Raw genomic sequence first — 26,236 nt, forward strand, 5'->3', positions numbered from 1 at the left:
GTGCTGGAATTGGATTTTCACTCTTTCTGCTGAAGATTTTGGCAGTTAATGGCCAAGGGTCGCTTCTTTCACAAGTCTTAGTAGTACAAAATAATCAAATAGGATTATTGTTTTTAGGAAAATGTGAGTCTTATGAATCATTTGCATATCTCAAATGTAAATTGAAATTGCCTAAAATATGTTATTTGTGCAAAACTCATTCTGTCAGCTAACATTCAGCATTCAGCAGAGGTTCAATAGGAAAGCTATTAACAGGGTATTGACATGGGAGGTGGTAAATGATGGGAAAAATTTCTTCACTTTGTGCCACAATTTTCTTTGATCTCTGGATACTGGAATAATAGGAACTGATCCATTTTTTTATCAACTGCTTAGGATGGCATCTCTGAATTACTGCCACAGCTCCACCTTTGTTATCCAGACGTATTATGATATAATATAGTGATATATTATAAAGTTGCCCTGTGGTAAGTAGAGATTAAGGGGCTCATTAGGATAGCGGATTTTCCGCATCCTCTGGGCCGGCGGAAGCCACCGCCGGCCGGGAGGATGCGGAAAATCTGCTGCGGACCCACCAAAGACCCACCGCCACATTAGGATGGCTGGTGGGTCCTGGTTTCAGTCCGCTGCCTTTCCGCCGAGGTTGGCTTACAACCGCGGCGGAAAAGCTCTAATATGGTGGCGGTGTCTCTCAGACACCGCCAGCCATATTAGGGTGGGTTTGAAAAAATGCTTTTTCGCGGCAGGTTTTCCGCTGTGGAAAAGCATGTGAAACTTCACTGCAGGGGCCCGTTGCATGCCCCCTGGGTGAAGGGGGGTGGGGGGTGGGAGGTTGCACATCGGGGGGTACCTATGGTACCCCCCTGCATTTGTATGCAGAAATCAGCAGGCACCACACGGTGCCTGCTGCTTTCTGCATACAAATGCAATGTATGCATTTTTCCCATTGCAGCAGGTGCAGCTTGAAGCCGCACCCACGGCAATGGTAAAAATAGAGGATGTGACCGCCAGGGTGGCGGTCACATCCTAATTTCACAGAAGGGAACTCCGCAGGCCATGCGGAGGTTCCCTCCTACTCTGGGGTCGCGGACGGACTTGCGTCCGTCCGCGATCCTAATGGGCCCCTAGGTACTGGGAGCAGTCAGAAAGCCATGTTTCTATCACAAATAGTAAATCCACAGTACAGCAGCATATCAGATCTTCAATTTCTAGATAATATGTAATTGTGGATTTGCAATTGTGTGGAACACTTTTGAAGGAAGAGTTCTCTATTTTGATAATGGCGAATGTGTTGATCAAGATTTGAATAAGGTTGCAGGCATTGTCTCTAGCTCTTTGGAGGTGAGGTCGAGGATTTCTGTCACTCATAGTAACTGTAATCTCCTAAAGAGAAGTTAATGGATTATGAAGTATAAAGCCAGCATGTGGTCAGTTCAAATTGTTGATGTCTTTCTTGGACAGAGTACGTTATGATAAGATATGTTAACCATTTGTAGAGTGCAGAAAATCACACCCAAAGGTGTATCTTGGCACTAACCTCTTCAGGGACCATTATCATGAATATAGAATACCCAGGTTTTCAACAGTTTCTTAAACTGACTAAAATCTACACAGCAGCACAGCCCGACAGGAAGTTGATTCCATGCCCTTGGAGCAGTGTGAGAGAAGGATCTACTTCCATATATGGAGATCCGAATCCGAGGGATAGAGAGAAACACTTTGTCACTGGATCTCAATGTGCGTGTTGGGCAGTAGTTTATTTTTCAAGTATAAAGGGTATTTTACTAAAAGGGCTTAGTGGGCAAGATTGCACGTCTTAGAAATGTTTATTTCCTAACCGGCAATCATCACACGGACCTTAAAATAGGGGCCGAAGGAGAACCTGCTGGGAGGTTACAGATCAGTTGGGCAGCTGTATTTTGTACGATCTGAAGTTTTGTAAGAAGAGTGCCATTGGTTGCCATAAACAGGGCATTGCTATAATCCAGGTGACTTATAACCAGCGCCTTGATAAATGTTTTCCTGGCAGAGGAAGTGAGCTAAGGGAACACCTTCTGTGTGAGCATGGGTGAAAAACAAGTCCCTCTTACTGTTGAAGCAGGATTTTTCATTGTCAGTTCCTGGTTGATTGTAATCCCTACATTTTTCACTGACTGGCAGGGGTCAGGAAAAATCTACTTGAACAGTCTAATACTGAAGAATGGGTTGGGAGAATAGGCAAGGTGGAGAAGTTGGAGGAGGAAGGAAGGAGAGATGGGTGGATGAGAGGAGGAGGGATCAGAGAAGAGCTGTTGATTTATGGGTAGCAGGGTATTTGCTGTTAAATTCGTTGAGAAAATTGCCTGACTCTTCGATTGTTACTCTTCTATTGTTGTAAAGGGAGATTTAGGCTTTTCTGTTTATAAGTGTAGATGGAGTAGTAAGTAGTTTCTTACTGTAATAAATGTATTTTTTTTTACTTTGGAAATATTTTAGACTGCTGTTATGGTATGGTAGTGTTATGAGTGTAAAAGGTGAGGTCCGTTTCAGGGGAGCATATTCTCCCTCAGTGGTAAATGTTAGCAATCAGTGTTTCTTGAAATTCTTAGGTTTTTAGTAGAGTATATGGAGATGTTAAGAAGGTATAACTTTTTTTAAGAGTTAGTACTTAGCTTGCAACGCTTGTCAAGGAGCAACAATGTGTCTGTTGTATCCAACATCTTATAGAGGTCCTTAAGACTTGTATAATTGATCCAATGGGCTAATGGCTAAATTCTGCTACATCAATAAATTGAGCAACTGAAGAGGATATATTCCTTAATCTTAATAAGTATCTGACATGACTTAATTATGCCTTTTGCCTTCTATACTGATTTATTATTTTTTAACTGGGATTCATTTTTTTTACTTTATGATTTCCTGTACAGTGAGTATCAATGTGTTTTGAATAGTACTTCATTGATTTCAATGTCTGTTTTTGGTAGTCTTTTTCCATTAATCCTGAGACAAGAGGATGCATTGAGGTGCATTGAATAGTCTATCAATATTCAATGAAGATTGGCAGTATGAGGTAGATTCACTACTTGTATGCCACCTGCAGAAAAAGGGTTCCACCCATATAATTGCTCTGGATTATTTTGCTGACTACCTGGTTTTGTACTTTTAGACTGAGTGAGTCGCACAACTGAGTGTCACTCACAGTAAATTGTGTGGAAATAGACAAACAGTGCTTTCAGCCAGTGTCTGCATTTAAATATAAAGCTGCTTCTATACAGCTAGTTTAAGAGCCTGTGGGCTGGTGACTCGCACACACGAGAGAACAAATATTTGCACACATGGGTGTGCTGTGCATGTGAGAGAACTTCTATCCAGATATCTGTGCACAGATAATGTATTTCAGCAGTAATCCTTCAAGGATTGGTTCTGTCCTGGGGAAGCCTTTTAATGTGAGTGGGCATTCATAGTGTGTATCTGTAGTGCTTACTGAAAGACTGTACGCTCACTGCATTATACCTTATGGGGAAAATCTGCACCACTGCACAGTTTTGCCTAACTTAAGCCTAGAGATACAAGTCAGGTATCATTTTTAGGATAAGCATAAACACCGAATACATGTCAGTCATTGTTGTGATAACTGAACTCCTAATGGTACATTGAGAATTGCCATATTTCCCAGGCTCAGTCATAATTAAATTCCTAGCTATTGTTCACCCTTACTGGTTCTGGTTGATCACTCTGCTGACCAGGAGCAGACTAAAGGTCTTCCCATACAATGGAGCCATTAACAGTGCTAGGCCCAGTTCCTGGAAAGGAAGGGGTGGAGCGGAAATCTGCATGTGCTAATTAACTCTTCACATTGCACCTGGACTGGGCAAGCCCAATCCTAAACATCTGCATGAGTGCATGCTCTCAGCGCTACATACTCTGCACTTTTTGTTTTACTGCTGCCAAAAGTCATTACTAAGAAACTTCTGCTATGTTAAAAATTGTAGTAATCTTGAAGTTGTTGTACTTGAATCTGCTCAAATATTAATTTGGACACCATTAATAATAATTTTTTAATATGCATGAGGCTTGATTTTAAACACATTTAGTGTACATTGGGGCATTTTTCTCCATCCTCGCAACCTCAGCAAGCCACAATTTTCTAAAAGGCTGATGCTCTAGTGGTGCACTCAGGAAGCACTTGGGTGGCGAGGCCTGGTGAAGCTCTCCATATGAACAGGTCTGCGGTGCGGATGCGCAGAGGGCGCTCTTCTGGTATGCCGAAGGCAAGCCCATCTGCTACAGACCATGTCCATTCCAGGGGCAGCAACAGCCCCCCTGCCTGTTTTAAACCAGGTGAACCCCTCTCTTCTGAGTTCCCCACTGTGGTCACACATTGAACCTCACCCACTAACAAGGCCCAGTATCTTGTATTTCATGGAAAGGCGAATTTGGTCTATATTATGAAGTGTCATTTGCTGCCACTTCAGCTTCCACACTGTTCACAAAATCCCTTGCAAGTGTTTGTTTTAGTGCATGCTCCATTAGTAACCACAGGCAAGAAATGTTCATGATTAGATCATTGATCTCCACTTTGATTTCCTAATGGTTACCAAACCTTTGCTCAAACCATGGTCTAACTGTGACATCGCCTCTGCTCTTCCCTCAGATTACACGATCCTCAGATGAGACAGGGCTGAAGATCGCGGAGGTGGCTCAGCCATAATTTTCCACAAAGCCTTACAAAGCAGCACATTCAAGGTAGCCTTCCTTAAGGGAGGTGAAATCCTAGGATTTTGCTTTAAGTTCAGCCTCTGCAAGTCTTTCACCGACTTCTTAGTTTATCGCTCGTCGGACCCGGAGTCCACCTTCCTGGCAATACTCGGAGAGGCCTTAGCTCCTTTCTTACTCGAATATGTAAATGTCACCACTCTTGAACACTTCAACTATCATTCTGATGCCACTGACAATTCCAACATAACAAACCTTAAAAACACTCCAAACATTGTAATCCTCCCTCAATTAGTATTGCACCCACTCATAGAGTGGGGCACACCCTTGATGGGGTGTGTATCAATCATCCTCAATTAGTACTTGAGGATCCAGTAACTCAATCATGATCTGATCCTAGTTTCATCCCCTTCAAATTACTGATCAATACTCATAACCCATCCATCTCCCCTACTGATGTCAGCCTCACCAAATTGCATAAATGGGGAAGATTATGATAAATCCTAATCTTAACACCTAGTTATCTATTACCTTCCCTTCCCTCATAAGAAGATTATCAAACGACCTCAATTTATTCAACTACTGGATTATGAACACAGCCATTGAATAAGTGCCCCTAGTTTGTCCCAGCAAACGCCGTCCAAATCTCTCTGCATCCTGGTTCTCTACCACCCTTGCTGCACTGCAAGTAGCTTGAACACAAATGGCACCAGGCCTACAAACCTGAGGACATGACCCACTTCAGGCTTGCCCAGAGATCCTACCAAAACTTGATTAGGGATACCAAGAAAACACACTTTACCATCCAAATTGAGTGGGTTAATTTTGATCCCAAAGATATATTAAACATTTCTAAATATTTCCTACAGCCCAAAGCTCTTTCTAAGGAAATCCTTCCCTCCCAGGGCTTATGTGGCCGGAACTCATCCTTTTTTGAGGACAAGACTTTAACTCTACAATGGGGTTTCTCAACATCTGGCCAAACAGGTAGCCACGTCCGACATAGGATGGCAATGCCACAACTGGCCACCAGCAAGCCAGACCATCCAGAGCTATGTTGGCTGCCTTTAAGACAATTCTCATCAGCAGAGATATCAGTCACTTACGGAGTTCTGCAGGTCTTGTCTATCAGCCTGGTACGATTCAATATCTATATGGCCCCTCTCACCTGCCTGATAGCCTCCTATGGAATTGTTACCATATCAAATGCTAATGACACACAATTGATCCGATTCCTAGACAAACTCAAATTCAAAAATTGCTACACCAATGACACTCTCTGGATGGAAAATAACAACCTTAAATGCAACACGGATAAAACCAAAATTCTTTTGTTCAGAAAATCAAACCCTTTCTCCATCATATAATGATGTTCCAATTCCATGCCCCTGCCCCCTGCCACAGTCAAAGTGGCAACAAATCTATGTGTTACCTCCCTTTCATTCCACACACAAGCTCTGGCAGTGTTAGGGATGTGCTTCATCTTGATCAAATACTTTAAACAAAACGTTTTATTTCTTCCACTGGCCGACAGGAAAACAGTTGCCTTCACTCTAATAACTTCCAAAGTTGACTACTGCAATAGTCTTTATGCAGGGAGCTCTAAGCACCTGCTCCAGAAACTCCAGATGTTACAACATGCTTCTGCTAGACTGGTGCTGAAACTTTCTAAACAGTGCTCAGTATCCACAGACCTGAAAAGATTACATTGGCTACTAATGCATAAGAGGGTCCTATTCAAGATTCTCATATTGGCCTTTAATTTCACTTCCACAAATACCTCACTGCTCAGTTATGTCACCACAGGACCCAGAGGGTGTTGAGATCTTCCAATGCCAACTTTCTGAAACAACCTCCCTGTAGACTCAATTCCTTGGGGCGGGAAGTCTTCCATGGTGTTGGGGACCAAAGCTTGGAACCACCTCCCAACCACACTTTGAATTATTGACACTGAAGCCAGATTCAAAACAGAACTGGTTTTTGCTTGCCCTGTACTCTCTGTCTGTCACTCCTTAATTTAGCTCAGTCTCTCAGTTCTTCTTCCATTGTCATCACCTACAAGTTAAGTCAGTCTCCTGGGCCCCCCACCTCGCTGCTATTAACCATGGCACCAGACGATCCTGGGTATCGAATAGACAGATGGCTCCTCCCGGGCGGGAATTATGATAGAAAACTATATTCTAAACCTGCACGATCTGCTCTAACTGGTCCTAACGGACACTCTATAGCCATTTGGCATGCTTCCACCAGATCTCTGGGATGGGAGGGCAAATTGACATTGGGCACCTCCATATGGGACTCTGAGAAGCTAGGGAACCTATGGCAGACAAAGTGATTTAATAAGTGGGATTTAATAGGTATCTCCCGCGTCCAGGACATGTGGGAAAAAGGTGACATAAAAACATTTGCTTCCTGACAGGAACAACACGACCTGGCTGATTCAGAACACTTCTGTTACATATAAGTGTGGCATGCCCTGCGAACAGCTTTTCCAGCTGATTCCTCCGCCCCTGAGTCGTCCCCACTAGAAGATAGGTTACTGGATGGACACCTTCCAGAGAACACCATTTCCTTGATCTATAATAAGCTGATATATAACATGGTAGACCCCCTGACACAGCTCCGGCAAAAATGGGTAGTGGATGGTTTTGAATTAGATGACGAGGACAGGCAGGAAGCCGTATCATCTCCCAGAGTTGTGGCTATTCCTGCACGACTGCGATTGGCCCAACTAAAAATTTTGCATAGAATGTACATGACAGGGCCTAGATTGGTGTTGATGGGAAGGGCACCCACGGGGGACCGTCGTAGGCCGTGTGGCCAAATGGGCACGTTCCTACATATCCCACATGTTCAGTCTTATTGGAGGGAGATCCATGGTGTGGTGGGGTTGGTCTTGGGAATCCTCCTGCTCCCAGAGATGCAGAGCTGTTTGCTCAGTTTATGGGTGCCCACTGACTTGAACGTAAACCAAACACAGTGGTCCACACTGGGCTTTATGGTTGCTAAAAGGAACATTGCCCAGGCCTGGGGGGCGACTGCCCCTCCAAGGCTGAAAGACTGGAAGAGCAGCATGGACTGGTGCATGTTCCATGAAAAGACTGTGTTTGTGACCGGTGGCTGCCCTGGGAAATGGTCCAAAGTCTGGGGACCCTGGAATCAATACAGTGGTAACATATGTACCCCACCATTGCAACTAGCCCTTGATGACATGCATTCTCCCTGATTTGCCCCTTTGTATGTACTATGCTAATGTCATAAATCACCTAGCTGATGCCTGATTGATTTGTATACATTACTGTAATGTGCCTGATTTAACAATTGAAGTCAATGATGGTTAATAAAAAGATTTTTAAAAATAAGTTGTCTCCAGCTTACTGCCAGGATGCTCTCCTGTGAATGACAGTGCGCTCTATAAACACCCTATCATTAATTCATTCACACATGCCTATGCAATCAAAAGGACAAAGGCTAGATGCTAGAAATTGGGTAACTGGTTGACTGGGATGTGAGCCCTGTTTAAGCAACTCACACAATCCTAGTCAGGGTAAGGCACAGGCAACCCCAAATTTAACCTGTGCTCATCCCCTGGTAACTTGGCACAGGGCAGTCAGGCTTAACTTAGTGGCAATGTGTAAAGTGTAAAGTATTTCTTCAACATCTCAAATAGTAACATTTTAAAAATGGCACCAAAAAGATATTCACACCAGGTTAGAAAAATAGAGCTTAAGTTACTGAACAAAACAAGACCTAAACAAAGTTATGAATTTTTTAAGAATAAACTGTAAAATAGTGCTTCAAAAAATAAAGCACCAACCGGAAATATGTGATCACGCTATACCAGGGCAAATGCAGAAGTTCAAGCTAACAAAAATGGAGCTTGGGTGTACGCACTCACAGATTAGTCCCATTGAAGATTTACTTTCTCAAGTTTTGTGCCAAGAGTTCAGTTTGCGTGGAAGCAGGTCACCTGGCACAAGGAGAATGTCACTGGCAGGGGTTGGGTGGTGCTCAGTGCAGGCTAGGTGTCATGGATGAGCGGGCTGTAGCTTGTGGTGGTGATCCATGCTGGTGGACGATACTTGTTCTGTGAAGAGGGGAACTGGCGACTGCACATGCTAATTTCCTGTGCTAGTGGTGCGTTTCTTGAGGGAATGAGTCCATTCGCGTTCATGAAGAGCCCAAAAGCTATACTTTAAGAGCTTAAAAAACACATCCAAGGGCCCAGTACCTGAGAGGCACCTCTTGGCATTCAGGAGCTGATTGAAGGCGGGTCTAGGAGCTTTAGGGAGCCTGTTTTGCCACTGAGGTTGAGATGAGGAGGCCAGAAGACTAGCCCTTTGAGTCACTTTAGGGTCCTCAGTTCAAGATGGGTTCCAGGTCCAGTTCTTCCTCACCAGGAAAGGGGCAGCAGGTCAGCACAGCATGGCAGCAGCTCCCTCAGAGTAGCAATCCAGCAGAGTGGTAATCCATTTTGCAGCACAGCAGTCCTTCCTCGCAAAGTATCCACAGGTCCAGAAATGTACTAAAGTAGTGGTGTATCAGGTCCTTTTTTATACACAGTTGTACCTTTTAAGTTGGGAGAAACTTCTAGAGGAATGCCTTTGAAGTACACGGATGCCCTGCCCTGCTCCGCCTTGCCCTGACAGTCCTGGCTGCAGACTAACTGCAGGAGGTAGGCAGCTCTTTGTGTGTGGACACGACACAGCCTATTAAGGTGTAACTGAGGCTATATTGAGCTCCTGCCTCCCATCATGCCAGGATGACCCATCAAGTCTCATCTAAGCTCCCACTGTGTATGGCTGTCTAGTAGGAATACATAAAGCCCTACTGCTAAATACACCCATTCATGTGACTAGAGACAGGATGTAGGCACCAAATGGCTAAGGCAAGAAAATGAAACTTTCTAAAAGTGGGATTTTCAGAACTGAATTTTAAAATCTGACTTCATATTACACCAAACTTGAACCAGTTATAGCTTCCCATTTTAAAATGATGTGTAAACAATGTAATAAGTGAACTCCAATGTTATCTTATGGAAGATGTAGGCCTTGCAGTAGTGACAAATAAATGTAAGAGATTTTCACTATCAGGACATGTAAAGCTAAGCAGTACATATCCTGCTTTTTATATACATTGCACCCTGCCCTCTCTGCTGTCCGGGTCTTTCATAGGGCTGACATATGTATTAAAAAGGAAGGCTTGGGCGGCCTGGCAAGAGGTTTATCTTGCCAAGTCGACGTGGAAGTTTAAAGCTGCACACACAGGCCCTGCAATGGTAGACCTAAAAGGGCTACTTAAGTATGTAGCACAATCAGTGGTGCAGGCCCACTAGTATAATTTAATTTACAGGCCCTGGCACATGTAATGCACTTTGCTAGGGACTTACAGGTAAATTAAATGTACGATTTGGGTATAATCCAATTCCACAAAGTTTCAACATGAGAGTGCAAACACTTTAGCATTGTTTAGCATTGTTTGGCAGTAGTAAAGTGCACAGAGTCCTAAGTCCAACAACCATGAATTCAGCAAAAAGGAGAGGAGGAAGACAAAATGTCTGTGAGTGACCCTGCAGAGAGGGTCATTTCCAACACTAGACCTTTGAAGCTAAACACAGACGTAGCTAACTTTTGAAGTTTTGGTGGGAAAGGACTGAGCAGCTGTATCAATTGGTGCAGGGCTGAGTCTCCTAGGGAAGGTTTTTCAAAGACAACTGGAAGTTGCCTTGTTGAAATGCCCTAGAATGCTTTGGAGTGATCATGTGGCACGCTAAGATTTGGCAAAGGTGCCTACCTTACCAAACTTTCTACCCCTACTTAAAAATCCATGCACAAGGTAAGGACTTTTGAGAAGACACTGGAGTTGGAACTGCATGCAGGAATAATGCCCAGCTTGAAGGCGGAAGACACCTGAACCGCTGCAAGCATGAACATTGTAGACTGCCCCCAAATTCTGATGAGACACATGGGCTCTGCAAGTAACCAGGATCCTGTTAAACCTGGGAAGTATATCAGGTAAGGTTTGTTGCTTGTTGGCTGCAGGGGGGTTGTGAAAGATGCTCCCAAGCAGGAAAAAGCATCACGATCCAGGCAGGGAAAGATCTGGCAAAGAGAGCAACACAAATCAAGACCCACAACAAATTACCTTTTAGAGGTGAGGAGGCCTGAATAAAATGCTCTTGGAGCCCAGACCTGATATCCAAAGGCAACACAAGACCAAAATTGTGAAGAATCATCCCTACAGGGCCAGAGAACCCAGAATCAGAAGCCCGGTCCCCGGGAAAAGGTGTGAGTAGTGCTTGGCTGTAAAACCCTACATCCCTCAGTGTCACCTGGTTGATTAATTTCCTTTATGGAGGGGGTGCATGGGGCCCCTTCCAAAGAGATCACTTTTAGCCCAAGCTCTAAGAGATTGTCAGAGAGTTCTCTCTTTCACATGGACACAACAATGAATGCTCTTGTGCTCCCAAGTGTCATTGTGCCAGCCCCGCTCCTCATGCTCATGTCTGGGTGGTGCAAATACAAACTGCCCTCCAGTGTCTCACCCTCGAGCAAGCAAAAATGAGATGTCAGGTCTGTGCTGGCACAAGACTCAGTGTCGGCCGGGAGGAGAGCCAGCTTGGTAGTGCAGGAGTGTACTCCCAATGCTGCTGCAAAGAAAGTTGCAAAAACCACAGTTGATGGACAGAATGCAGAACAGTGTCATACATTCACCCCAGTACAGAGATCTGGGCCTAAATCCATCGTTTTTTTGCACTCCACACCACCCCAGTTCAGACATGGCCATATGCAAATCAGTCTGACCCTGTGCCTCATGGGAACAGTACAGCCCGAACTGCCAAGCCATGCCTTCCCTGGACCGGAAACAAGCTTCCGAGGACCGGTTTCTGGCATTCCAGCCGTCTTCAGCCCGTCTGAACTGGGGTGGGGTGGAGTGCAAAAAAACAATGGATTTAGGCCCAGATCTCAGTACAGGGGTGAATGTATGACATTGTTATGCATTCTGTCCATCACCTGTGGTTTTTGCATTTGTCACCCCGAGTGGGATGGGTATGCTCAGACGTGAGTCCCATGCACTCCACACCACTGGATTCAAGCAAGCCGGGCTGAAGACGGCTGGAATGCCAGAAACCGGTCCTTGGAAGCTTGTAAATTAAATCCTTGTGTCCTCAGGTCCTCATAAAAAAGTAGTTTAGGAGAATGCCAACGCGTTTTGACCTTCTGTACTTGACCTCAAATTCTAATATGAAGGTCTTCATCAGGGCAATACATTTTATTCATAGGACAGTATACCTTTCCCTCCTTCTATTTGTTATCGGGGATATCGAATGGCTTTCGATCTTATCCTCTTTACGTTTGTCCTTCAGTTCTGTTCTTGCCTTTCTGGTTCAGTTTGTGGCCGTATGTCTTGGCACAAATGGTTCAGACTTTCATTCACAGTCAACTAAAGAAAAAAACCTTGGCCTACCGGATATCAAATGGTACAGCACAGCTTTGTTACATGGGGATGATAAGAATCTAGGAAACAGTGCTGGCTTGCTGTCCAATTAACAGCACATGTGTACATTGGTATGATTAACCTGCTACTTAAGAAACACAGGCTATGAGGCTTATATTCTTCTCCAGTCACCAGAGCAACATTAGGGGTATAGTAGAGGGTGGTGGTATAGTGGGCTCTGCTCATATTTCCCTTGCCTTTGACACCTCTTTTGTAGAATCCAAAATGTTAACTCGCTGAACACTGGCACATAAAAGGAATGGATATGTAGGGCATGTGCTTCGGTATGCTCAAGAGCTTACGTAAGGTCCTGGACCTACTTCCTGATGGTGCCAGGCAGACTCGTGTGCATGCCTTGGTCACATCCAGGCTCGATTATGCTAACCTTCTATATCTGGGCATAACAGCTAGAAGCCTCAACCGTCTTCAGGTACTTCAAAATGCCACAGCCCGGCTGGTGCTGAGGCTCCCGAGGAGAACGCCCTCTAAAGCTGCTCTGAAGTCCCTTCACTGGCTACCGATCAGAGAAAGGTTTACTTTCAAAGCACTATACACGTATCATCGCATCATAGGAGGCAGGGCGCCCGCCCCCCTAAATAGCCTCATTACCCCCTACAGACCAGAGCGGATGCTTAGATCTTCTGGCACCGGTCTGGTAGCTGTCCCCAAAATCTGTAAAGCCCGCATGGGGGGCAGATCTTTCAGGCTTCTCGCAGCCAAGAGTTGGAACCTGCTTCCAACAGAACTTCGCCTCGAACCCTCTGAGGCCAAGTTCCGTAGAGCCCTAAAAACCTACCTCTTCCGCCTAGCATTGATGTAACCTCCTGATCTGAATACTCCACACTTCGCTTCAGCGCGGGGACACGCCGGGGAGCGTAACCATGCGCTTTACAAAACTCCATAATAATAATAATAATAATAATAAAGAAGATACACAGGGTTGCCACATTTGTGCCCAGCACTAGCTTGTGCCACCCTCTAACCAATTGGGATACATTCCCAGGGGTAACCCTGTCCACTTTTGCAACAGTTCCTGTGTGCCTACTGCAAACAATCCCACAGTGCCCCTCTCTACCTAAAAGCAAAGTGGCAGAACCCTTCTACCCCTGTACAGAGCTCCTGTGCCCACACAACAGACGTGCCCATGGAAATGTGCAAATACTCTCCTGGGTCACTCAAAACTGGCTCTGGGGGTAACTCCTCTCCCATTGGGATTAGTACTTCACTGGCCAGAAGGACAATAGACCGAGCAGACCCATGTGCGAGCTACATCTGCTTGTGACAGGGCAGCCCCTTTGAAAATAATTAAGTTGTTCGGCACTGCCAAGATAATTATCCTGTCAGTGGAACAGGATACCTCCCCACACCTAATATCAGCACTGGGAACCAGTTGAAAGCTCAAGGGTGACTGTTGGGAGCTCAGGAAAATAGGCCTCTAAAGGCTTTAGGCAGGCTCAAGGGACTTTTTCAGGAGTAATTTTTGTGGAAAATATGTTACCAATTTAAATTTACCAATGATTTGGATTTGTAATAAATATTTTTTTTAAATCCAGACATTATCTTTTTATCTGGTTCCTAGGTGGAGGCCTTATGAAATTTAATAAACTATTCCAGTTGGGGCGTGGCTAGCCAAGCAGCGAAATGGCCGCTTCTTGAGCGAGCTCCGCCGGCTGAGGCAATAATCCTGCATAAATCCTGCTAAATGAACGCTGAGGGGGCATAGCTGCACAGAATCGAACAGCTGATACTTCGGTGCATCTAACTTGTTGTGTTGTGTGTGTCTTATAAAGCACACTTCTACCCACACCGCAGGCCTCGTAGCGCTATAGACCGCTGGGGAACCCGTCCTGGCTTTCCCTGTGAGATAGTCCCTCCTGGGAGTCTCCAAGGTGAAACCAGGCATCCCCGGCGTTTGTGAGGGGCCGTTGTGGAGATGAGGCAAGCTAATGCCCAGAGTTGCCGAGTGTGATCTCTGGTTGGAGTAGGCACCGATGCGAGAATTATCGAGTCCGCTGATCCTGGTCCAAGACCCTGCCGCGTCAGGAATCGAACCCTGGTCCCGGGCCGTTCTCTGCTCTCGGGTCTGCCGCCTCTAACCAGTGAGCCACACCACTCCACTCTAACTAACAGAATTTGCGGAGCCGAAGGCGATGCTGTGATACCTCCACGCTCTGGGCTGCAGAGACGTGATACGCCTATGCGGAGGGCCGGGGACAGATCGGACTGTCCCGGATGCGCCCCTTCAATTAAGACTGGAGCTTGGCGGGCCCATTGTCGCTGCTGCCGCGACCTTCCCCGCAGCATTTTAGGGAGCATGGACGTGGCTGCAAAGCCGGGGAGCTAAGAGGGGGGCCCGCCTGTTGCATGGTACTTGCACGAGTCACAAACAAACAACCGCAAGTATACTTTTTGAACTATGCTGCTGATTGACTGATGGGTGCCATTTTGTGAGATTTGCGGCGCGGACATGATGGTACCTTTGTCAATGTGGCGCTGCTGGCTGCGAGGAGATAGACGTTCGTGTCCCCGCCCGCTCCAGGACTACTATCATCCGTGTGCTGTGCGGTAGGGTGGATACCCGGACCCTGAAGGCTCCCGCTGGTGCTTGCTGTGCGCGTGCTCGGCGGTGCCTGCCCGGGGCACCGTTTGAAGTTTCAGTGTGACCTGTCCGGTCTACTTGCTGGGTAGAGTCCGCTGGGAGCGTTGTGCTTGCTTGGTCAGCGTGAGGCATGAGATTGGTGGACCTGAGTGTGCCGAGGGGAAAGAGACAAGGATCTGGCGCCATTTTGTCTAGGGGACCGGAGCGCGATCATCCAGTCCTGTGGCAGAGACCACATCAGGTTCAACAACAAACCATGTGCCCTGGCAGAATATCCCAGATGGCCGGTACTTCCCAATATCTGACACAGCACGGGCCCCTGCTGAAGGCTGGTGATTGGTGTGGCCCTGCACTTCGTGCACATTTACTTATTGAACACCGCTGAGCTGCACGAACTCCACGTCTGCACTACAGCCCACTGGGTACTCGAACTGGTGGCAGGGGTTTCCGTACCGACCGAGATGCGCTTCAGTGTATTGAGGACCCACCTACCGCTTCGTGCTGTTGAGTGTTTCTACTGGTTAAAGAATATCTGCTTGAACGGAGGGCCCATGGTAATGATCACTTACGCGACTCAAGAGGTTGCTCACCCTACTATCTGCATCCCAGCGGTTCGTGGTGGCCATGGGGAAGTTGGACAACTGACAGCCCAAAATCACATTCGAGAACAGGCGGAATGCTAAACAGACGGACTCTGATCAAAGTGCCTCGGGCACCACGGGTGGGGATGCGCGGGGTGAGAGTGGTGAGGAGGACTTGAAATCGTTAATGCTGGAAATGCGCTCCAGTTTGCGGAATATCAATGCAAAGCTAGACATCTCAGCTTGAGTCGGTTAAATCCCAGGTCACCACGCATGAAACGAGACTAGATTGCTTGGAAAATCGACACACAGAGTTCCATGAGTTCCTGCAAGATACAAAAGAACAACTCCTGCAAATGGACAAGTTATTGACTGTCATTAGGGCTAAGAATGACGATTTAGAAGCGCGCTCAAGGAGGAATAATATCCGTGTCACAGGCATTCCGGAAACAACCGCAATAGCAAAGATGGAAGTATTCGTGACAGACCTCCTACATGAACTCTTTGATCCTCATCTCTCACAGATGTTTGTAGTGGAGCGGGCTCACAGGGCGCTGGGCCAGAAACCACCTGTAGGAGGTACACCTCGGCCAATCCTGGCCAAACTTCTAAACTATCAGGATACAGACATGCTGCTAAAGCTTGCGAGGGAAAAAGGACAAATTACCGACAAAGGAAATCACATCTCGTTTTATCCCGATTTCACTCCGGCAGTACAGGCCGCCCGGAGGGAATTTCTCCCAGCAAAGAGACTACTGCTGCAGGACCAAGTCCCATACTCGCTTTTATATCCTGCCAAGCTCAAGGTGTCTCATGAAGGCAAAGCACTTTTTTTCACTGACGCAAAGTCGGCCCTCAAGTTTGCCAAGCACATCTGTAGTGCAAGATCAAAGGCGAATGGTAGTGCACGTGCCTTGGAAAATGGACACCTGAGTAACAATGACTGACCCATCTGACTCGTTGAATGTATTATTGGAATGGTCATAGAGTTTTGGGGGATGATACGCCTGAAGCTAACTAAGTTTAATAGTATCCTGTTGCATTTCCTGCACTTACGGTTATAGACAGTTGATGCTTCATTTCTTTATCTTTGATGCACCTATAGAATTCACATCACACTTGGCTCTGCTCTCGTGGCTGTTTAACTATTCTGTTCTCAGCCACCCTGTTTGAACGGGGGAGTATGCTAGTGCTTCCACACCTCTGAGGAGTGTTTCCTGATGTTGTGGTTAAACCACGCTTGTAGTGCTATTTGGGGGGATATGTCACAACCTGATTGGGGGTTGGAGCGGGTGGGGGGGGCAGGAGGGAAGGTTTTGTTTGGTTGGTTTGTACCGGTCTCCACTGTCTCCGCTTTTTCAGAAAGCGCGCCTGCAGGTCTCACATGGGTGGGTGGGGGGCTCACACATGTTCTATCACATGCCAAAATAGAACCCGATGCTAGCACAATTAAGATCCTCACCTGGAATGTGAGAGGACTAAATGATTGTAGAAAGGCACGCTTGGTACACACATATTTAATGAGGCATAATATCGATATTTGTTTTCTTCAAGACACGCACCTGAATTCGACACTGTCTTCGCGGTTAAAACACAGTAGATGGGCAAGCATACACTCTGCGATATACTCCAATTACGCGCGTGGGGTTGCTATTCTTCTGCGTAGGGGACTGGACTGGAGGGAGCATGAGGGCGTATTTAGATCCTGATGGTCGTTACATTAGACTACAGGGTAGGCTAGTTGGCAAACAAGTGGTGTTGGCAGCTGTATATGGCCCTAATGTGGACTCTCCGGAGTTATTTAGAGATGTCTGGGCACGGATTGCTTCAACTAACTGTAATACCATTATTTGGGGTGGAGACTTCAATGCTGTGCTGAATGATACACTAGACCGACAGGGGGCTGCAAGACCGCTGCATCCTCATGCTAGGTCGGCCCTACATGATCTCATCGCTGAGGGCAATTTATTGGACATTTAGAGGCTTAGACATCCCACCCTGTTAGATGGGATGTGCATCTCGAGTCAACATGCCGCCTGGTCAAGGTTAGATTTTTGGCTTGTTTCCCCCGACATAGCTACCTGGACATTAGAGGTGTGCCACCTGGCCCGTTCATTATCGGACCATGCCCCAAGCCTGCTCGTGCTGACCCTCCCAGACTCACTTTCGCAGGCTTTCAGCTATAGACTCCCACCTTACGCCTTGCTAGATGAAGCGTTTAAAGAAAAAATTAGAAATGATATTGTTGAATATATTGCTCTTAATGCTGGCTCGGTGTCCACTGATGCAACCTGGTGGGACGCTTTCAAGGTAGTAACACAGGGGAAATGCATAGCACGACAGGCTGGGGTCCTGAAGGCCAGTAGAAGTACCTGGGTCCAGATCGAAGGGCAAATCAAAGAACTAGAGCAGCAGTTTTGCACCGATGCCAGCCCCCACATAGCGGCAGAGTTGAAGGGGAAACTCTTAGATTATGCAGAGGAGGCCCAGTGTGAGTTGAAATTCTTGTGGAAATACGCTGAAGCTAGAGGGTACGGGGAGGGGGATAGGCCAGGGCGCACTCTTGGAACATGGTTCGTAAGGCCTCATCAACACCTTTTATACATTTGATTAGAACTTCGGATGGGAACACTATTGTAGGTCAGGCTGAAGTTCTGAATGAATTTCGTGCATTTTATGCTAACCTCTATACAGCCACTCAGTTGGAATGCTCCGATAACCTACAGGACTTCCTTGACTCCATTGCTCTGGTGTGGTTCAATGACACACACCTTAAATACATGGACCTCTCTATTTCAGTTGATGATATTAAACAGGTGATTAAGAGCCTCCCACTGAATAAAGCCCCGGGTCCCGATGGCCTGACAACTGCGTTTTACAAAGCATATGCCGAGGAACTTGGGCCGAGGCTGCACGCTGTGTATGGTGAAGCGTCGGAGGCTGAAGCACTTCCGGCTTCTATGAGGGAAGCATTCATAACGACGCTGCTGAAGCCTGACAAGGATGAGGAGGAATTAGATTCATATCGCCCATTGTCTCTCAAAAACGTTGACGTTAAAATCTATGCAAAACTGCTGGCGCACCGCCTACAGCCTCTGCTTACGATGGTGGCACTTCCGGACCAATCGGGCTTTATGCCCGGGAGTGCGACGTCACACAACATTAGGACGATTTTCTCAGTCCTGCACAATCTTCATCCAAGTGTTCAGGCCGCTGCCATATTCTTAGATGCGACAAAGGCATTCAATACCCTTGATTGGCCGTACTTATTTAGAATCCTGATACGCATGGGCTTCAGCCCTTTATTTATCAGTCGAATAAATCTGCTGTTTGCTGGCCCCCAGGCCAGAGTCAGAGTGAATGGCATGATTTCGGATGCTTTCCCTATAACCAGAGGCACCAGGCAGGGGTGTCCGCTCTCACCTCTAATATTTGCCATTGCCATGGCACCCCTTGCCGCCAGAATGCGCCAGCATCACACAGCCAGGGGTATAGGCTTCAGCTACCGGAGCTTGCTAATCTCCCTATATGCTGATGACGTCACTCTGTATATCCTAAATCCGTCAGAGAACCTTGACCCGGTGCTTAGGGAATTTATAACATTTGGTGGCTTATCAGGAGTGTCTATTAATTGGGCTAAGACCATCATCTTTCCATTGACAGACGGTACCCCTGAAGTAAAGTCGGAATACCCACTACGTTGGGAAGCAACAGAGGTCAAATATCTGGGCATCCGGCTGGGCCGACACCTACAGGACATCTGGAACATGAATTTTGGGCGGGTTGTCACATGGCTTGAAAGTAAGGTGGCGATCTGGTCCATGTTTCCCCTGTCTATAGCGGGGAAGGTGGCTCTGTCCAAGATGGTGGTGTTGCCAAAGTTTCTGTACCTCTTTACTAATATCCCGATCCCCCTCACACAACATTTTTTCAAGTGTCTCCATACGCATCTGCTCTCCCTGGCGTGGTCTGGGAGCCAGGCCAGAGTTTCATGGGCACTTTTGACATTGCCGCTGCGTCAAGGTGGTCTGGGCGCCCCGGACATGCAACTATATGCACTTTGTGCACAGGCCCAGTTTTTGCATTTCTGGGTACACCAAACGCCTATCAGCCACAAGTGGCGATTGAAACGGATGCAGTAGCACCAACTTCACTGGAAGTAGCGCTTTATAAAAAGACAACACGCCCCAAATCGGATGTAGATACCGCGGACACGTTACGGTGGGTCTGGAGAGCACTGCAGCGCCAAGCTCACCTCCCATTGCTATTCGCTCCTGCTGTCCCCTTGCGAAACAACGCAATACTGGCTTGTTTGGAGGAAGGCGGGGGAGTGGTGGAGCTGGATGGCATCCAGTTGCACACCTTCACGGACTTATACCCAGACGGGAGATTTTGGCCGCCTCCTGTAGGTGAAGAAGGAAGGGAGGTGTCCTTCTGGGAAAAGTTTGAGTATCATAAACTCAAAACGGCATGTAGCGCGATGTATGCAGACTTCCCGGAGGCCCCCCAACATTACATGCACTGCAGAACATATTGGCGAGAGCCTCGCCGCGCAAGTTGGTAACTCGTTTGTACACGGCTATGCAGGACCAGGCCCCGATTATACAACCCAAATCTCTGCAGCTCTGGAATGCAGACTTAGACCCCCAGTTGACGGACAAACAGTGGGAGTTCAGCTGTACACAGTTACTTGAACTCTCCCCCAAATATAGGTTATGCCTAATCCATTTTAAATTTTTACATAGATATTACAGAACCCCGGCTAGTCTATACCGCATGCGCCTTCGAGAAGATGCAAGGTGCTGGAGGTGTGGATTTGAGCCTGCTACCTTCCTTTCTATGGCCATGGATTGCCCGCACCTGACTGAATTCTGGCAAGCTATCTTTCATGCTATTAATCAGATATTAGATAAAACAGATGACCCCACCCCACACCTGGGCTTGTTGGGCCTTGTATGTAACACTGCACCCAAGGAACGGAAACTACACACCCTACTGTTGTTGTATGCTAGAAGACAGATCGCCTTGCGATGGGGTAGAAGAAACGTGCATAAATTTGAGGCATGGTTGGCGGATGTCACTTATGGCCGTACGCAATTAGGTACATATTGGGAGCTGATGCCAATAGCCTCCAGGCCCAGGGATATCTGGGAGCCGTTCCTATCTTGGACAAGAGCCAGAGCGAGTTCCCCCAGTCTGGATAGCTCTTTAGAGGCAACGTGAGACATGGTTGTGTTATGTGACTTGTTGCGCGTACTTGAGTGTCTCTGCATTCAACTCCCGATTGATGTCACTAAAATGTAACTGTATTTTGTATGTGTAATGTACTAGATGCCGATCCCCTACTTAAATGATCTCACCAGGTTGCTCATCTTTAGTGGAAGTAATATATTGATATGTGTAGCCACCACTGTCCTATGTTTTTCATAATAATCCGCTTGGGATGCACTGTATAGGACCTGTAATATATCTATTGATTCCAGAGCTGACAAGACGTGTGGACCTGACAGGTCTCTGTTATGTAATGTTGTTTTTTCGTTCCTATGTTCTTGAGCATATCATATGTATATCATTGATCCGGATTTATTACTGTGTACGATTTGACTGCTGAGAAAACCTCAATAAACAAAATTTAAAAAATAAAAATAAAAATAAACGATTTCAGTCCTTTTGTGTGGAACAGCTAACCCGGGCACATGAATTGTCACTGTCAGGACACATTTAAATGTCCCACTTTTCAAAATCAATGTCCCTGTCTTATGTACGTTTAAGGTTTACTTTGGGGTGACATTAATATTAAAAAGGAGGGTTCAAGTATGTCAAAAGAGGTCATTTTGACAGATCAAATTTGTGATTTTAACCTGCTCTATCAAGTCATTAGTGGTAGTCCTGCAGTCATGTTTTTCCTTTCACATTTTAATGGTTGCACAATGGGTATTGCAATCCAACTGAGGCATTTAACTTGCAAGCCCTTGGCACACGTTCAACCATATACTGGGGACTTATAGTTAGGTTAAATGTTCCAATAAGGAGTATAGCCAATTTCAACATATTTGAGGAGTCAGAACACATGCACTGGGGCCTAGTTAGCAGAGTCAAAAAACCAACAGCACCAGTTAAAAAAATACAAAAAGGAGCCGTTTCCTACAGCTAACATAGCTTTGTCTTTTTTTCTGAAAGATCTGTTGACTTGGCCAGTTTAAGGTATAGGAATTTTGAGGAATGTCCAACGTATTTTTAAATTACTGGTGTCCTGTATCTGTGCTACACCATTCTAATTACATTCCGCTCTGCATATTCGGAGCTGTCATGAGCCGTTATTAAAGTCGATCGTTTTCTAAGTATTTTCTTTTCTTCGTTAAACTTTGAAAATGGAACATTTAGCTGTTTCACTGGAGATTATTGCTTCTTTACACCTCTAGTTGCTAGGCAGCACCTCACTCCTTGCAACATCAGCTGCCCCTACCCCTAGTTGGTCAAAAACACAGGACATAGAGCTGCTATTGTTAGTCTGCTGAACAGACACGTTTAGCATATACTTAATCGAAAAGTAAACTTTCTGTTGAACTGTCTCCCACACACACTGGCAGAAGCATGTAAGAACCTGTCATATTTATAATTCATAATATGTCAATTGACTACGTTTTCTTTAACTCTGTATGACTAGTTCAGTTTTTTTTCTCATGTCAAATGAGTCAATCATTTATTTTCAGGGAGATATTTTTATATAAAGGCTCATGCTGTGCTGTACTAAGGGATCATTAGAGATATTTGCACGTAGATGTTAGTTACACACTGTAGGTGTGTACTACATCACTTCACTTCTTTTAAGGGGAGTCAGTGCTGGTTGGTGGGAGCAAAAATACATCCCAGCAGACAAAGTATCAGCTTCCACTGTTTGCTGCCACAAAAAAGCACTGGTCACTTAAAAAACATGGGACAAACAAAAACAAGTTCTATCAATGATCTTAAATAGCACGTCGGTGCATATTAACATCACCTGGGCAAATTTATGTACATTGAATAACGAAATAAAGGGCATCAGTGACATGCTCCTATTAAATATGTGGAAGGTCAGTAAAGGGCAGATATTAACACAAACGTGATGTCTTCCATAAATTGTCTGAAATGCCTGTAGCTGATAGTTATAGCAACTCCTCTTATTCCAGGGGTGCCCCATCTATACTTTTTGGTAGTCTTGGTAATCTGTCGGCTGTTGCTTATTCTGGGATGCCAACTTTTTAGATTATGACTGCTGTAATTGTGACTTCTGTGTAAAGACCTGTTTTTTTCAGCGGATTCTCCAGCAAACATCCTGTTGTTCTGACATCAAGTAGCCTCAAATGTCTATGTGCATTATTTGACCCCTATGAAGCTGTGCACCTAGTGATTTAGGATTGTGGAGTCTCTGTGAAAACAGGAGGTGTTGGAGCCCCCAGGGCCTAGAGCTGCTAGATGTACCTGAATCAGAAGCTATGGCCTGTTACATAGTGCCATTGCTATATGTGGAAAACCTGGTCAAACTACACCCTAAGCATAAGCACAGGCCTCGAAAGTGCCCAAATAAGGAAGACCTAACATGTGCACTTAACGTGAGCAAGAGCAAGCACAGATTAAACCGGGCCAGGACACAGACATTGCTGTTCTTAAAACCACCTTGCAGGATGAAATAAATAACTAAACAATGTGGGGTCTCAATGAATTAGGGGTATGTCTTAAATGTGATATAGGGTTCTGCTGAGAGGTTGACAGGGTAAACTTTTAAGCTTAGACATATTGCAGAATCTTTATGAAAAGATGAGGCCCCAATATATAGTGCATGATTCTGCTTTGGCCCATTGAGATAACCAGGGGTAGGGACTGAACAATGCGTTTGGATGACAAAACGTTTTGGCCACCCCCTAGAGTGGAACTGGAACAGGGGTGCTCCAATGGCCCATGAAGGGATGCTCAAACCATTGAAATGAGAACTAAATAGCGCAATACTGCACATGGACATCCTCTGACGTGTCATAAATGCATATGAAGCATGATCTGAGAGATGAGCAAGTGAGAGTGGAGCATACAAACAGGTTGCATAAACGCACAAAACCAATTCCCAAGGGGGCTGTAGTTGATACTACAAAGATTGATTTCCCGATAGTATCTGATGCTCTGTTTATCCGGTATTTATTACAAGCAATAGGGAACACTTGTGCTTTGCTGAGCATGAAAGTTGATGTATTGATGACATACCTGAACTTGGTGTGTGGAGACCCGTGAAAACTGTTTGAAATAAGGTGGGGGGTGGAAACAGTGACATAGAAGACGTACTGATCTGGGGGTCATAAAATTAATTGTCCAAATTGAACACGAGAATACAAATATAAATGAGAACTGAGCCTGTGGAAAAGGGAGCATGCATATGCCTCATCAGGAGCAGCATCCTACTGCTCAGCCCACTCTATCCAACTGACACTCTCCCAGGCCAGGCAATCATCAACATTCCATTACATCACACACACTTGCTGAGTCGCAGGTAAAAGGGAAACTAGAGAAAGAATGCATTACACCTAAATCGGGGTAGAACAATAACCTTTTAGCGCTACTTGCTTCTAAGTGTTTTTATCCTTTTAAAATTCAATATCTCGACTTCTGCACATTGGATTGTTGTCGTTTTGGTCTTGTTTTGTTTATAATATAATAAACTATTTTTATAAACCTGTGCAGAGTATTTTTGTGGTGCAGTCATTGTACAGACAAATACTCTACACATTGCCTCTTTAGTTTAGCCTGACTCCTCTGTGCCAAGCTAACAGAGTGTGGGCACAGGTTATATTTTAACTGCTTTGCAAAAAATGACGTGTGCACAGTTTGGACGGCCGCCAGCCCACAGTGAAGTCGGCCGGCGGCAGGCTGTCCGACGCATGGAAAAGGGTATTGTGTATCTAACTTAGACTGAGTAGGATTGTGGCTTCTGCTTGGACAGAGGGCATACCTTTGCAAACCAGAAACCTGGGGGCATATTACCAAGCAATAGCGCTAATTATCGCTATTGCTTGGTTAGAGACAACAATTTACCGCTGAGCTGCGGCAATTTTTACCGCAAATACACCTTGGTATTACCAAGGTTTATCGCAAATGCGATAAAAATCCCCGCAATGCATGAATATCGCTGAAAAGTCAGCGATATTCATGCATTACCGAGCTAATGCTCTTAGCCATGTTATCCCCCTCCCATTGGATAACATGGCTAAGAACTGCTTAGGGCAGGTGTTAGCTTTTGGAGATATTCGCGCTTAGCGCGAATATCTCCAAATGTTGGTAATAGGAGATAGCGATGTTAGCGACTGTTTTCAGTCGCTAACATCTTGGCACGCCCACTTTGCATGTCATTAGTGATAAATATCACTGACATGCAAAGTGGGGCCCAAGATGGCCGCAATCTCCTACTAGCTGTTGCTAACTGGTGTTAGCGACAGCTAGGTAATAGGGAGATAATTTTATCTCCGCTTTCTTGGCTTTTAAAGCCAAAAAAGCGGAGATGAACCCCCTTGATAATATGCCCCCTAGTGTCTACACTAACAAAGGTCTATTCAGTAACTAACAGAAGGCTTCAGGAAAGTTACAACATTTGTAGCAAAGGAGAAGAAAACATCTCATAGAAAGCAGGTCCCCCTTTTGCTTGTCGCATTTTCAGCACTGGTCATTGTCCCTCAGTGTAGGAGCCAGAATTTTGTCTGTGCTAAAACCGGGGAGATTTTGTTTTGCATGAGGGAGGTCCATAGGAGGTGGAGTTCTTTCACGCTGAGTGTAGAACTGAGTTGTTTCTCAAAGTATGTGATTGTTTTGTCTTTAACTTTGGTCGAGCTGGGTCATAGTAGTCTGTATAGGTGTGATACCTGATGGCCTATTCTGTTGAGATTCGCCATATATTGGATGATTGAGTGCTTGTGATTAGTGAGTTTCGCTTTGGACAGGGCTGTTTTGATTTTAAGGAAGTTGTACAGTTTTATGTTTGGTAAATTGTGCTTTGTTTTTAGCATGCTGAAGGTGGAGGGGCTTTCCCCCTCTTCCAGCTGAGCTGGGTAGGAGATTGCTAGTATTTTCCAAGAATCTATGGATAACGGTTTCCCCCTGTATTTAATCTTTGTGTTTGCCCACAGTGATTCCCACCATGAGTTTTTTACGCTGTGTTCCACTTTTTGGTCTATTTTAAGCAGGGCAACTCTTGTGTTTTTGAGTATTGGGTTTGCGGCCTGTGTTTATTGTTGGCGGTGAGGAGAGGTATTGGCTCAAGGCTGTTTAGTATGGCTCTCTCAATTGTAAGCCAGACCGGCGTGTAGTCCTGGCGGAGCAGGAACCAGTAGGCCCCCTGTTTCACTAAAAAGGCAGTTTGGAATGTTTTGAAGTCTGCTGCATTTAGTCCCCCCAGTTTCTTGTTTAGCCTTAATTTTTTATCGCGCCATAGGAATTTGTTTATCATTTTTTCTATTTTGCAGTGGAACTCATCCGTGAGTAGTTGACCATTGGAGTGATCATCATGTTTACTGAATTAATGAATGAATACATTTATTTGTGTGGATACTCAAAACCATTACAATAAAACAACAAAGTAGAAAAATAACTCTCCATTTGAAAAATTTGAACAATTTAAAACAATAAACATTGTGATAAAATCTAAGGGTCTAAAATTCGATGATCATTGAGTCCAAGAAAGCTATTATTTTTTTTATTTTTTAAAACTTGGTCAACAGTTGTACATGCTCCTGTTAAGCTAAGCAGTTAGTTCAGGATGGTAATTGACCTCAGCGCAGGTACTTGCCTGATTGCTTAGCTGGGAGAGTCCATCAGCTTCCTATGAGTATGTTGTACAGATTTACCA

This window comes from Lissotriton vulgaris, chromosome 6 (genome assembly GCF_964263255.1).
Source record: "Lissotriton vulgaris chromosome 6, aLisVul1.2, whole genome shotgun sequence".
NCBI lineage: Eukaryota > Metazoa > Chordata > Amphibia > Caudata > Salamandridae > Lissotriton > Lissotriton vulgaris.